The following is a 13,720-nucleotide window of genomic DNA, read 5'->3' as shown; positions in this document are numbered from 1 at the left end:
AGAGGAATAGCTCATTAACATCATAATTTCTGAATCTAGTTAGATTATGTAATACATTTATGTTCCTATTTAGTAACATGTATTAAAGGCTTATTCATTCTTTCTAGAACTGTCATTGTCACTTAGCATATGTATGGAATAATTGATGACATCCTCCATTTTTAAAGTGTAAATGACATTAATGTCATAATCATTTAAAAATAAGTACTCATTAAAGCAATGCTTATATTAAATAACCTTTGAGAAAATTTTTAGAACTCATCCACTTTGCATGTAAAAAGTTGATTTCTTTTTTAATAAAGTTCATCAATAATATGATGCTGCTAAAGCCATTGAAATGTCAGAGCTACAGAGCTAGAAAGTAACTTGAGATCATTTGGTTCATACCTTTTCCATAAAACATGTGAATATATAAGCTATTCAGGATCCATATATTTCTTAGGATAGAAACACATTTAGATATATCTGTAGGAATCATTATGAATATTTTCAGGTAATAGACCTATTCTTTAAATTTTAATGTGAATGTTTGACCTCACATTGATTCTCCTTCCTTCCGCTTCAGCATTAATTATTACAGAATTGTTAGATTTAACTTTCATTTTATAACAAATTTGAAGAACAAAAGCCATAGGTTGGTAGTCATTGTGTATTATTTATTTTTAACAATGGTGCTCTGCTTTAAAACATTAATTCTGAAAGCAATTTCACATAGAATATCCAAACGAGAATAGATTGATGACATATGTTCTATGTATTTGTATTAAAACTTTAAAATGTAACAGCAAGAATGACACCAAGACCTTATGCTATATTATAAAGAAAATCAAACATTGTCCCCAAGTGATTTGTGAATTTGCATCAAATTCTTTTTACTTTAACATTAAAATGATTTAAGTTGGGTGCTGGGGATGTATATATAGTTCAGTGATGGAACACTTGCCTAGGATACATGTGATCCTGGGTTCCATCCTCAACACCATCAAAATATATATATATATTAAGCAGAAGTGACTAAATTTTTGAAGCAAATTATATCAAATTGAATGCTTTATGCTGATTCATTTACTGTATTGAGCTTATATATAACTTTATCCATATTCTCCACACTCTCACAGAGGAAGATTTGGGAATTTAGAATTGTAGAAGCTGATGTTTGAGTCTCTGTTCTGCCTCTATAAAATATTACCTTTATTTTTCTAAGCCTCAGTTCCTTCACTAATCAAACAAGAAAATGCTGCCTACCACACTGAGTTGTTACAAAGCAAAATGATTGTAAAAGTTTGTGAGCATGAATACACTACAAATATAAAGGGCCAATATGGCTATTACTTCTGACATCACCCCTACTAAGATAGCCCCCAAAAAGAATAATGAAGATTATGAAATATGGATAAAATAAAGAATCGCCACTTTTGCAAGGTCACAAAAATTTATTTTGGTACCTAGGTAGTTTCTTTTCTCAGTTTTATATTTACTTGTCCTCATAACATGTTACACATCTTTATACTGGTTCTAAACAGGTTTTACAATACCGTATTGGTTCTCATCTACTATCTTTTTTTTTTTTTAAAGAGAGAGTGAGAGAGGAGAGAGAGAATTTTTAATATTTATTTATTTTTTTTAGTTCTAGGCAGACACAACATCTTTGTTGGTATGTGGTGCTGAGGATCGAACCCCGGCCGCACGCATGCCAGACGAGCGCGCTACCGCTTGAGCCACATCCCCAGCCCTCATCTACTATCTTAATAGCTAACATTTATGGAGTGAAGCTTATTATGTGGCAGATAGTATGAAAGAGGTTGATAGGCATTAGCCCATTTAACTCTCACAATAAGCCTAGAAGGTAGATACAATTATATGCCATTTTGCCCAGGAGGAAACTGAGGCAGAGAGGTGAAATACATTGTCCAAATTCACAATTATAGTAAGAAATGGGGACAGGATTAAACCTTGGCACCCTGACCCAACTCTGTATTCTTCACCATTATACCACACAACAAGTTTTCATTACAGTTAATTGTCTGCAGACCCTTTCTAAGGCTGACAGACATCCATCCTAACTCTGCTACTCAAGGCTGCAAGAGGTTTTGTGTGGTTAGTGATGTTCTTAACTGACTCTGGGAAGTACTTAAAGGAGGGTAAACTGAGTCAAAGAAACAATTTACTATCTATGTGAACTTGACTTTTCTGGGTAGGCACAATGCTCCTGAAGTCAGAAGGATTCTGTAGGAAGAATGCTTATTAACAATTTGTACATTTTAAATCTTATTTTTATAATATGTATTGGTTTTACAACATAGGATATTAGATCAGAATATGACAATTATTTTATGGAAGTTCTTACCCTTCTGAAAAACAACTTTAGGTTTAATGACCTCTAATGTCATAGTAGAAGTCACCTTTAGCTTGATGTCTTCCAGCTACTTGGCATTAAGGAAAAAGTAACTAGAAATTGTCACTGTTGCTTTATGTAGCTTATTAGAACTGACATGACTAGAAAAATGCACAAATCAAGTACAAAATGAATCTATTATGGTGCATAGACCACTTGCCAAGAGTATGAGCTCTGGAGTTCTAATTCCAAACTTCTACTTAACTTTTCAGAGATTATAAATGAGCCATGTAAGCCTTGTTTCCTTGTCTGTTAATTAGAAATATTCTAGTTTGTGGTAATTATTTTGCTGTTCAAGCTCAACAAAGTCTAGTTTCTTTACCAATGCTAATATTTTTCTTTCACTATGTAGAATTAGTCTGAGACATTAAAATATCACATTAAATTGGAAATAATTTTTCTGTCAGGCATTCAGTTAATTGACCAAATGTAATATTCCTTTCACCAGTGCAATATCCTTTTTGGGTAAATATTGTATATATGTACAACCGAGGAAAGGGGAAGAGTGAAGAGGTCTCTAAGTAACTAATAGCAGTATTAACCTTTTAAGCATAAAATCAAGATAAGGTGGTCATGAGTGTTAAGGAACAAAATAAAATCAAATGGCATATGACTTTGCAATGCAGCACCTTACAGGAAATGAGTAGAAAAAAAATGTGTTAATTCTTCAACCAAAGTTAAACCTCAAATTTTCTATAAAGGTATCTTATTCACTGTATACATCTTCACTGAGAGGATGAATCATATCCTGGATGAAAAAGGAATTTACAAAGGACTCAAAGGATGAATTCATCCATTGTATTAGCAATACACTTCTTAGTCATGATTTTGTAGTGACAAATTCCCATTCAAATTCAGCAACACAGGATTTGTGTGTGTGTGTGTGTATATATATATATATATATTTTTTTTTTTTTTTCTGGTGCTGGATTAAACCCATAACTTTGCACATGCAAAGCACACAGTCTGCCATTGAGCTACAACACCGGCCCCTATCCCAATTTCTACATTTTTATCTCCTTCTCCAAAGTGAGAATTGTAGTACCATAAAACATCCATATTGCTTTATCCTAAGGTGGACATAAAATAATTTCACAATCAATACACTAGTACTACTATTAATGACAACATATCTGTCATATAAAATTCAAGATTTCTTTGCCATTTTTTTTCTGAAAACATATCCACCAGGTACCATACAGTGTTCAAATGTTACTTGTGGTTTTGTGTGTATATATGGGGTTAATTTTAATATATAATTAGGCACTTTTGTTTCTGTTTATATTCAAATATTAGGATTTGCTTTATCAATACTTTTTGTTAAATATTACTGTTCTAATATTTTGAAATGTTGCAAAATACAAAACTATATAGAAATGTGTACTCAGGGCTGGCTGGGGAAGTAGCTCAACTGTAGAGCACTTGCCTAGCACGTGGGTGCCCTGAATTCAATCCCCAGCACTTTAAAAAAAGAAAAAAAACAAACCAAAAAAAGATTTAGTTAGAGATGTCTATCTCCCGTCTGCCTCTTGCACACATATCCACTATAGGCTTCTTCTTCGTGTGTGTCTTTTTTTGGAAGAGAAAAATACTATGTGTGCGTATGTATGTGAATGTGAGTACGCCTTCGTGTATGCACAACTGATGAGGTTTGTGGAAAGTTGGGCTGCATTTGTAAACAAACACTTTATATTTAGAAGCACATCAGAAAATTCACAAAGCTAAGATGATTAATAAACAAAGCATGTGCCAAAACAAATATACAGATTTTGCAACAATATGCACAAGATTGATGGTGAAAATAAAAATATTTCATTCCCTCCATAAAGTTTCATATACTCCTTAGTTTGTGTAATGCTTATGTCTGCAAACCTTCATAACCATTAATTATTTTTAAGATTTATAATCCCTAAAATAACCATGAAAATATAAATATAAACATTTAGATTAGGAATTATTATGGAAATTTATCAAAAATAAAAGGTAATTTTTTATTTTTCTGTTTTCAAAGTATTATGTGTTTGTTTATTTTTGTGGTGCTGGAGATCAGAAAGGTTCTTTTTAAAGTGATTATAAAAAGTTATTTTATCATCTATAACCCATTCTTTAAAAACAGCATCATAACCAATTTAGGGAAATAGTACTTTATGAGATAATTTAAATTATTTTACTAAGCTTCCTTATATTAAATCTCTGGTAACCCATGTATTATTTTTGGAGAAAAAATTAATTAAAGAATGCAGTACACTCTCCTAACTACTGATGCTGGATTCTCTCTTCTTTTTTTTCAGTTTTTGCTATAAGAATATTATTGGACCTGGTTTTGTGTTGCTTAATTTGTAGGAACTGATCAAGTTAAGAATTAATGTTATTAATAAACAAATACAGTATTCTCTGACTGGTCACAATTTTGAGAGTGTAGTTTCCTAAGTCCTTCAGTTTCTTCTTCCTGATAATCGGATATATTAGTTTGCTAATCATATAATTTAGCAGAAATGTGTTGTCTTGGTTCTGGAGGTGGGAAGTCTAAGATCAAGGCATTGGTAGGAGTGGTTCTTTATGTGAGCTGTGACAGAGAACCTATTTCATGTCTCTTTCTTAGCTTCTGATGGTATCCTACCAAGTAAATTGATTATTATTCACATATATTAATGATTATTGATAGGTTACTGTGCATACTAAATTACCAATGTTGACCAACTATAAATACAGACTTAATATCAATATTGTACTAAGAACTATGGAACAGCAATCAAGCAAACAAACAAAATAATTAGATTAAATTTCCTGTAGTCACAAGGACAATATATTAGGGAGATATGAACAACTGCAAAAAAAAAAAATACAAAAATTAAATATTTAAGAGCTAAATAGTAACAATACAGGACTAGAAATATTGCTGAAACTTAGAAGAAGGAAACATAAACAAGATTTGTTAACATTAAAATACCCTAAAAATTAGTAAGGAAATGAGAAACACTCTAGTACACAAAGCCCATCATTCTGCCATGTCCCTACTAAGGAGTACTCTGCCATTATCGCAGAAAGCGCAGATCTGTGGGTGCTGAAAGGGATATAGAGACAGGTTAAACCAGAGGCTACGAATAACAGATAATTTCAGGACCTGGATCTAGGAAATGGGAAAGAAAAGGACACAAGAATGAAGGGAGAAGTTCACTTTAGATAACTTTTTGTGCTGTTTGCATTTTTATCTAAGTTTTAACTTTTTATCACTTTTCTTCTATTGGGGGAAATCATGTGCAAAGTGGTAATTACACTCCTCTACTCAGGACATGGAATTACCTTCAGGTTATATGGCTTCTCTGTTATTTTTTATGTTTATTCACTTTTATTCTCATATCTAGATTCTTTTTCCTTGCCATAAGCCATCATTAGATTGTGTTTAGCATACATCTTTTTGTTTATATGTGACTTTACAACATATGTATTGTTTGGTGTGGATAATTCAAACTTACATCAAAATTCATCTTATAGCTTACATTATTCACTAGGTACCAGGTTTTGGGAAGCCCCCATATTGCTCTGGGTTATACCTAAGTCAATGGTAGACAATATCAAGTAACCTGTACAATGACTATTCTTATACAGGTTTCTTTATTGCTCCATATAAGAAATGATTTGCAATAAACACCCAAATAGAAATGTTAGATCATCATCAACACATAAACTTGATTTTCCCCAGTGGTTTCAGCTGTTCTCCCAAATGGCTGAACACATACTTACCAAGGTTCACATGTCCCCATGTCCTTGCCCACATTCAGCATTGTTCAGCTTTATCATGTTGTCCAGTCCTGTAGATATAAAGTGATAGCTCCTTTCTTAAAACTTGAATTTTATTGATACCTTTCATAAAATTGAGAAAATGTCTCCTTTATCCAAATCTTTTTTCTTACCTTGCTAAAACCTCTTTGCACTACATGTTTTCAATGTATCTCAATTTGTTTACTTTCTATATAACCTCAAACTCACTATTTCAAAGCAACATAAAAAGCTCACAGATTATTAGTGCTAAGAAGACACTTGCTGTTCTAAAATAATACATTTATTTTACACCCAAGGAAACTGAAGCCTTGAGGACATTTTTTTTTAACTCAACTATATTTTAAGTAATTTTAGGGATAGAACCAAAACTGATAAGCTTGCAGGATTTAGGGTCAAAGAAGAAGAGATCTGTGGAGCCTGACAGGGGGGAAAAAGAGCTTTAAATAATTGAGTAAGGTTTTTTTTAGGGGGAGATAAAGTTGAAACTACCTTTTGAAAGATGCATGGACAAGAAGGGGAAATATTTTATAAGAAGAAAGAAAACCATCATCAGAGGAATGAGCAGGTTGTTTTGTACATGACAGAGAGCATCCAGGATGTTCAAATGTATGTAAAACAGAATTAGGATTTGGGGAGACTGGAGAATCTAGCCAGGGTGGGTCACATAATTTGCAAAGCCCATAGTAAACTGAAGCTGCAGGACCATTTGTTCACTTATATATAAGGAAAATATATAAAATATTTTCCTTAATCTTATGTATTTTATAAGTAACTCATGCATATGTTTCACAATTCAAAAGGGATAAAAGAGCATGCACTGAACAATAATACATCTTCATCCCACCCTACCCTTGTACCTATGTTTTCTTTTCTATAGGTAGCTGTTATTATCAGTTTCCTGTCATTTCTGTGTAGATACAAATATTTCATTTTGTTTTTAAGCAAAAATGGTACATACTATTCACAGTGTTGTAATTACAACCTTTTTTTTTCCCCCAGAAAAAAAGTTTCCTTCTAAATACACATAGACCTGCCTCTTCCTTTTTAAGGGGTCTGTGTTCATTTTTAGTTGTCCTTTATTGGCTAGAAATTGGTACATTATTTTTTCCATCTTACAATCACAAGTAGTGCCCTAAGGCTGAGCTTTCTGAAGATTAGAATCAAGGCATGGAAATGAAGATTACAGCTATAATTATAAAATGCGTGAAAATGGTAGGAAAGTCCATTTCATGGAGGTGACATAATTATTGAGTCAGTTTCTTAGCAGAGGACATTAAAAATATATATATATATAGAGAGATATAGATATAGATATAGAGATAGATAGATAGATAGATAGTACTGGGGATTAAACTCAGGGGTGCTTAACCACTGAGCCATATACAAAGCCCCTTTTATATTTTATTTAGAGACAGGGTCTCAATAAATTGCTTAGGGTCTCACTAAGTTGCTGAGGCTGGCTTTGAACTCACAATACCCCTGCCTGGGATTATAGGCATGCACCACCAGGCCAGTTGTATTCCTATTTTTTGCTAGTAGGTACAGTGCTTCAGTGGGTACTTTGGAAAGAAGAAAGCCATTAGGAGGGAGGCAAAAGCAAGTGGCACAGATCTACTGTCTGAATAAATGATGCTCTGAGATGGTATCCAGAGAAGCATAAAGAATTCACACCCACATTTCTTCCATCCTTAGGACTCTGAATAGACTTAAATTTAATTCAATTGTTGAAACAACAAGAAAGGAATGATTGAGTTCAAAAAGACTAAGGAAACAAGAAAGGAGAAAGAGGGGGAAGAAGTAGAGTGAAGAAGGGAGATAGTTCAACAGGAAACAGCATGCAGGATGGCAAAGGAAATCAGACATTTCCCAGATGGCGTAGGAAATAAGCTGATAATTGTCTGCACTAGTTGGGAGAGATTGGCATGAAGAGGAAAGGCAAGATTCAATGCCATTGTAAAAGGGGGAAATTAGACTTGTTGACTAATTAGACATGCTTAAGGACAAGAAAGCATGAGGAGACGATATCATAGCAACAGTTTTCTAGGAAAAATTGCTTTATTCTCAACATCTGCATGCATCTTAGAATTATACCTGGATTCTTCATTTCCGTGCCTTGATTTCAATCCTTAGGAAAGTAGGCCTTAGGGTACTACTTGTGATTCTAAAATGGAATAAGTAATGATTTAATTCCCAGCCAGTAAAGGGCAATCCAAATGACAGGCTCCACCATTTCCCCAGGGCTAGTTTGTAACCTGGGACAGAAATAAGCTGTGTGTATTAAATCAATACAATCGCTCAGAAGTTTTTTTTAAAAATGCAATTCTTTGGCGACTATGTATTATATGAACTATTTCTACTTCTTAATGGTTTACTTTCTTCAGATGATATAAACCTGGCCACATTTCTACAGTGAGACAATGCCAGCCAGGGACTTGGTGCCTTTAGTAAATGTTCCAAGGTGGTTTAGGACAAGGTGCTAAGATGCAATTTACAAACCCCAGTCTGCCCCACTGAAGGATCACAGTGACCAGGATTGTCTATAACAGACAAGTATGTAACATTTCCCAGCAATCCTATGCTTTCTTCTTCCCTGCCAGTCTCAACAGGGGTAGTTCATAGGAGCATGGGAATGGAGTCAACTTTGGAAGTGTTAGTGTGTGTGCCCTCCCCGTTTCCCCAAGGCACCACCAAAAGCACCACTGGCCATTCACACTGATGATAACAAAATCATTGCTTACCACAGCATTTCTTCTTTTCCCCTGGATTCCCTTACCCCTCATCTTCTCAAGAATTTCATTTCTCAATTATCTGTCTACTTGCTCAGAATCACTTTTCTTCTTAATGGTTCCGATTGTCATAAACCACTTCTAGAAATTTCTTTTTAAACACACCTACACACAGGTTCACACACACTTCTATCTCTGGAATACTTTTGGCTGCACACAACAAAATGCTCAGTGTGGAGGCCCTTACCATAGTAAAGATATTTAAGCAGTGTGTCTAACTAACAATCTGAATGGAGGAACTCTCAGGATGGTGCAGTGACTCTAACTTGCTGCTGGGTCATCCTCAGTGGCCCATGGCCAGTAAAGTCACAGGGTGTTTGCTCAACTCCACAAGTCCAAGCCTATGTCTTCTCTCTCTCTCTCTCTCTCTCTCTCTCTCTCTCTCTGGCTCTTTTTAGATATACATGATAGTAGAATGTAAATTGGTATATTATACATACATGAAGTATAATTTATTCTAATTATGATCCTATTCTTGTGGTTGTACATGATGTGGACTTACACGGGTCGTGTATTGGAATAAAAGGATAGTAAAGTTATGTCCGATTAATTCTACTATCCTCTTAAGGCAGTGCTACACTGAGGAAAAAAGGCAAAGGGATCTTCCCACTGTCTTTCCTCGAAGCATCTTGCTGACAGTACTTCTGCTCACTGAACCTACCCCAGATCAAATTTCAGAAAAGAAAATGTGATAACTGGTTTAGGGCACTATGGTTATCCTTGGTCCTAGGTACACTCAACCAGACTTGTAGTAAGAGAAAATAAAATGACCTTTGGATATGACTCTAATAAATGATGCCATTAAGACTACATTTCTTAATTCCTTTCACTTCTTTTAAACTTTTGTTAGTGCTTTCATGACCTGAAGTTCTTTTATATTGTTTTTCATTTTAAATCATAACATTCTGGAACTCTAAAGGATCTTAGGTCATTTAGTAAAGGGCTTTTCAAAACTGTGTTGTTTTGATGCGGGGGATTGGCGGCAGGACCTGGTGTTTGGTAAACATGTGTTCAACCAATAAGCTCTACTCTTAGACTCACAGTTTTGTTTTGTTTGGTTTGGTTTGTATTTTATTTTGTTTTGTTTTTTTTATTTCTGGCTTGTAATCTAAATAAACAAATGCAAATAAATAGGGAGTTTTAAAATGAGCTGGTAGAATTGAGCAGGCAGGGCAAAGAAATGTGACCTTAGGAACCAATGGTCTTGAGGCAGCTCTGGCAGGTTAGATTCTTTTTCAGCGGGACTTTAAAGCCACATTTCTCCTCTATTTTTCTCATTTTGGAAAAACAAAACAACAACAACAAAAACCCGAAGTTTCAAAGAAGTAAAATGATGTAATCTTGTTCCTTTACAGATTATTTAATTTATTTAATTATTTGTTCAGATTTCCTGATTTCCTAATCTTTCAAATTCTGTTATGTATTTGTCTTCAAAGTTTGTTCTTTACTTACACAACAAAAAGTCCTCACAAATAAAGTCCCATTCCCCCACTCCCATCCTACCAGTCCTTTTTATTCTTTGAGGCAAGATGTAGCTAAATTGTTGAGGCTATCCTGGAATTTACAATCCTTCTGCCTCAGCCTCCTCCCTCAGTTAATGGGATTAAAGGCAAATGCCACTTTTCCCCCTTTAGAAATAAAACTTAATGTAGAAATCCTTATATTATCTCAGTGTCCTCTCCCTAACTCCACTCTATGCTTAATATATAATGTCCAGAGTTACAGTGCAATATTTCAGGTATAAATATGCATTTTAATTTTGTGTGTGTGTGTGTGTTATAGGTAAAAAAGGGCAGTGGTTAAGGACCCAGACATTCATTGAACCTAAAATTACATGAGTTCCCATGTTGCGCTAAGGACCAGGTTTCCTTGTAATTATAATTCTTATCGGAGTTGAAATTTATGTGCAATATACTTACACAGTCTAGCATATAGTAACTGCTGTAGGTTAAATGCTATTTTCCCTAATTTTTATCATAATCCTTCTTGGCCAAAGATCCTGGAAATTGTTGGAAATTTCCCTCCCGGAAGTAAAGGGCCAATGATGCCTAAATACAAGCCCTTTCATGTTTTCTTTAGAGCCATTTCCACAAATTCATTTCCTTCACTTTACTTTTTTTTTTTTCCTTGTAGATCTTTGCTGTATCATTGAAATTTCACTTTTCATGGAAACTGAAAGTAAAGAGTCAGACTCATAATTATGTCAGAGTTGAAAGAAGTCTGGAGATAATCATTCACAAGTGAAGAACCCAGTAGTTTAGAACATTCAGGTTACTTGGTTAGTCACTAATGTTCAAAGTTCGCTGTAACCAGAGGTATGGTAGTTGCAGTATACCTAAATAATTTGAGTTAGTCTCCAAATTCCTGTTCCCTGATCTCTACTCCTGCATAACAAAGTTCTAGGAGATATTTGTCTGAACAGCTAAAATAATAAAAGTAAAGAAAAGGGAAAGGAGTTGTTATAAGTCATCTAAGTGTCGAAAAATGTTAGGTGATCATGTGACCTTGTACAGACAACAAAAGTTTCTCCTGCCTCCTTCACCAAGAACATTTCAGAAAGAAAAAAAAAATCATAATATTCAACAGAAGTTAGTATAATCCTAAGAATCCTGTTGCTTCCTCTAATCTTGAATACATAAATACATAATTACTAAATTCTTACATAAAACGTCTGCTGGTATTATATGGAAAACAAACTGCTCTCTGTAGGCATTGGTGGTTCAGTGGTAGAATTCTCGCCTGCCACGCGGGAGGCCCGGGTTCGATTCCCGGCCAATGCAAGCTTTTTCTCCTAGTACAACACCTAAATATTGGCCTCCTGAAAGAAAGGAACCACAAATTAACCTATCTTCCCTTTTCATCTTTACTTCCAGCTTTCAAAATGGCGCTTTGCCAGTTTTTCTTTTCTTTCTGATTGTTTTTGGGTATCCTAAATGTAAGCAAACACAGTAAAAGAAGTTTCAGTAAGGAATATATAAAACGAAAAGTGATACAGGCTGGTTGGAGATGCCGGGGATTGAACCCGGGACCTCACACATGCGAAGCGCGCGCTCTACCACTGAGCTACATCCCCCAGCCGTGAGGCAGCTCTCTAATATAGGTAGTCATTCAGTTGGCGTAGCTCTAGTCAGATTACGGTAGGAAAATTTCTTGAGAGTTCACACTAGTGAATGTGTCTGAAACGTATTCTTTCTGCTCCCACTCCTGTCCTAAAATGCTCTGTTGTTTATTAAAACTCGTGCAAGTAGCCGCACCAAAAACTTCACCTTCATTCTAGAACACAACAAATCCGGCTCCTTGAATTCCTGCCCATAGCTTGCTGCGCTGAGCAGCCAGACGGGCGGGACTCTGCAGCTCAGAGTTCCTGCCCAAGCCCGACACCGAGGGCCTACTGCGCAGGCGCAGGAGGCCCGGAAAGCCGCGCTGTGAGCTGTTTGGGGTTTTAGCTACGAGGTTAGAATCCCAACCTCCATCCCACCAGGACCCAGAGCTGCACCCTATTCGCGACGCACTGTAAACATCACCTCTGGTGCTGAAGGAAACTTGTTTTAAAGCAGATCACTGGAGATATTCTCTTTCACAGGAACCTGAACACGTCCTTCTCCCTCCTGAAAAAATATTTATATTTCCTAAAAAGGATCAGTTCACACAGAATCTCTATAGACTGGTTATGTAGGGTCTACGTTCAACTCTTGCAGATAAAAATTCTTTTGCAATTTGCTCTTCATTGGCATGAGGCTCAAAGTGAAAGAAAGAAAATGACACTGCCACCTCCCTTGTAGCTTAATCATATATCCATGTTAAGATCGAACTTACTCTAGATATGGGTTTTTTTTCTCTTCATTTTATATTTCTATCTTTGGCCTACTGGCTGATTGATACATGATGATAGAAATGTAAATCATTGAATGCATCCTTTAATATACTCAGCCTTCCTAACCTCTAATTGCACCCTAGCCCCAAAGTTAGATACCTACCCCTCTAGAACTGTTCCCTAGAAAATTATCTCTTTTCTTGTGGTTGAATGCTAGGTCATTAGATGAGATTAACTCTCAGTACAGTATAATAAGGTGTGTTTGACTCTTCCAGATGCAATTTAAACTGATATCACCCCAGGAGGTGAAGGAGGGTGGGCGGTATAAGTCTCAAGATACTGATGGCAACCTGGAGAGATCTGCTGTGTGTGTGGAGGGAGGAAGCGGAGCTGCATCTCATCGCTTCCTGCTGACCTATAAAGAAGACCCCAAAAGGTAGCACCTTGAGGGCCTAGAGTTTCCACTCCCCTCAGTTGCGCAGAACAACCTGGATGAGTGAAATGTTCAGACCTCCAAAAGCTACAGCAGAAAGCAGAATTTTCCAAATCACTCTGAGTAAACCACAAACTTCATAATCAACTACTGGACAAAAAAAGTAAATGACTGCGTTTACTTACAGAAATTTAAAGAAATAATGGCTCATAATCAGATTTTGTTTAAAACTAGAACAAGCCACATGTTGATCTAATTCAACTATAATACAGAATGTCCCTGAAACAAACAAAAGATATTAGTGGACAGTCACTAAGGAGCTCTGCTCTAAGCCTGAGCATTTCCAAATCACTGTTGCATTTCCTCCTGAGGCACTAGAATATGAATATCTTCAGTTGATTCTGAGTCAAAAAATGGACAGCCATTTCTCCACATCAGGATTGTCACCAGTGAAACATCCTTGAGCAACACCATACTATGTAGGAACTGTGAAGTAAGCATGTTTTATC

General features: G+C 35.6%; 1 protein-coding gene across 2 annotated transcripts in view; it reads right to left on the bottom strand.

Moving 5' to 3' along the window:
- GPD2 (glycerol-3-phosphate dehydrogenase 2) overlaps positions 1-9,201 on the bottom strand; it is a 164,342-nt gene extending 155,141 nt beyond the window's left edge. The window contains exons 1-3 of one of the 2 annotated variants that reach the window (XM_081261713.1): positions 8,917-9,201; positions 8,270-8,339; positions 6,140-6,207 (exon numbers count right to left, since the gene is read on the bottom strand). The gene's annotated coding sequence lies outside the window, so the exon portion shown is untranslated. The remainder of the gene's footprint in view (positions 1-6,139; positions 6,208-8,269; positions 8,340-8,916) is intronic. The other variant, XM_081261714.1, reaches the window with a different exon arrangement.
- Positions 9,202-13,720: the final 4,519 nt, after the last annotated feature.

The sequence above is a fragment of the Spermophilus citellus genome, assembly GCF_964194105.1.
Source record: "Spermophilus citellus genome assembly, chromosome: 11".
In the NCBI taxonomy this organism is placed as follows: domain Eukaryota; kingdom Metazoa; phylum Chordata; class Mammalia; order Rodentia; family Sciuridae; genus Spermophilus; species Spermophilus citellus.
The sequence above is the reverse complement of the archived record's forward strand: the minus strand, read 5'-3'. Positions and strand labels throughout refer to the sequence as shown.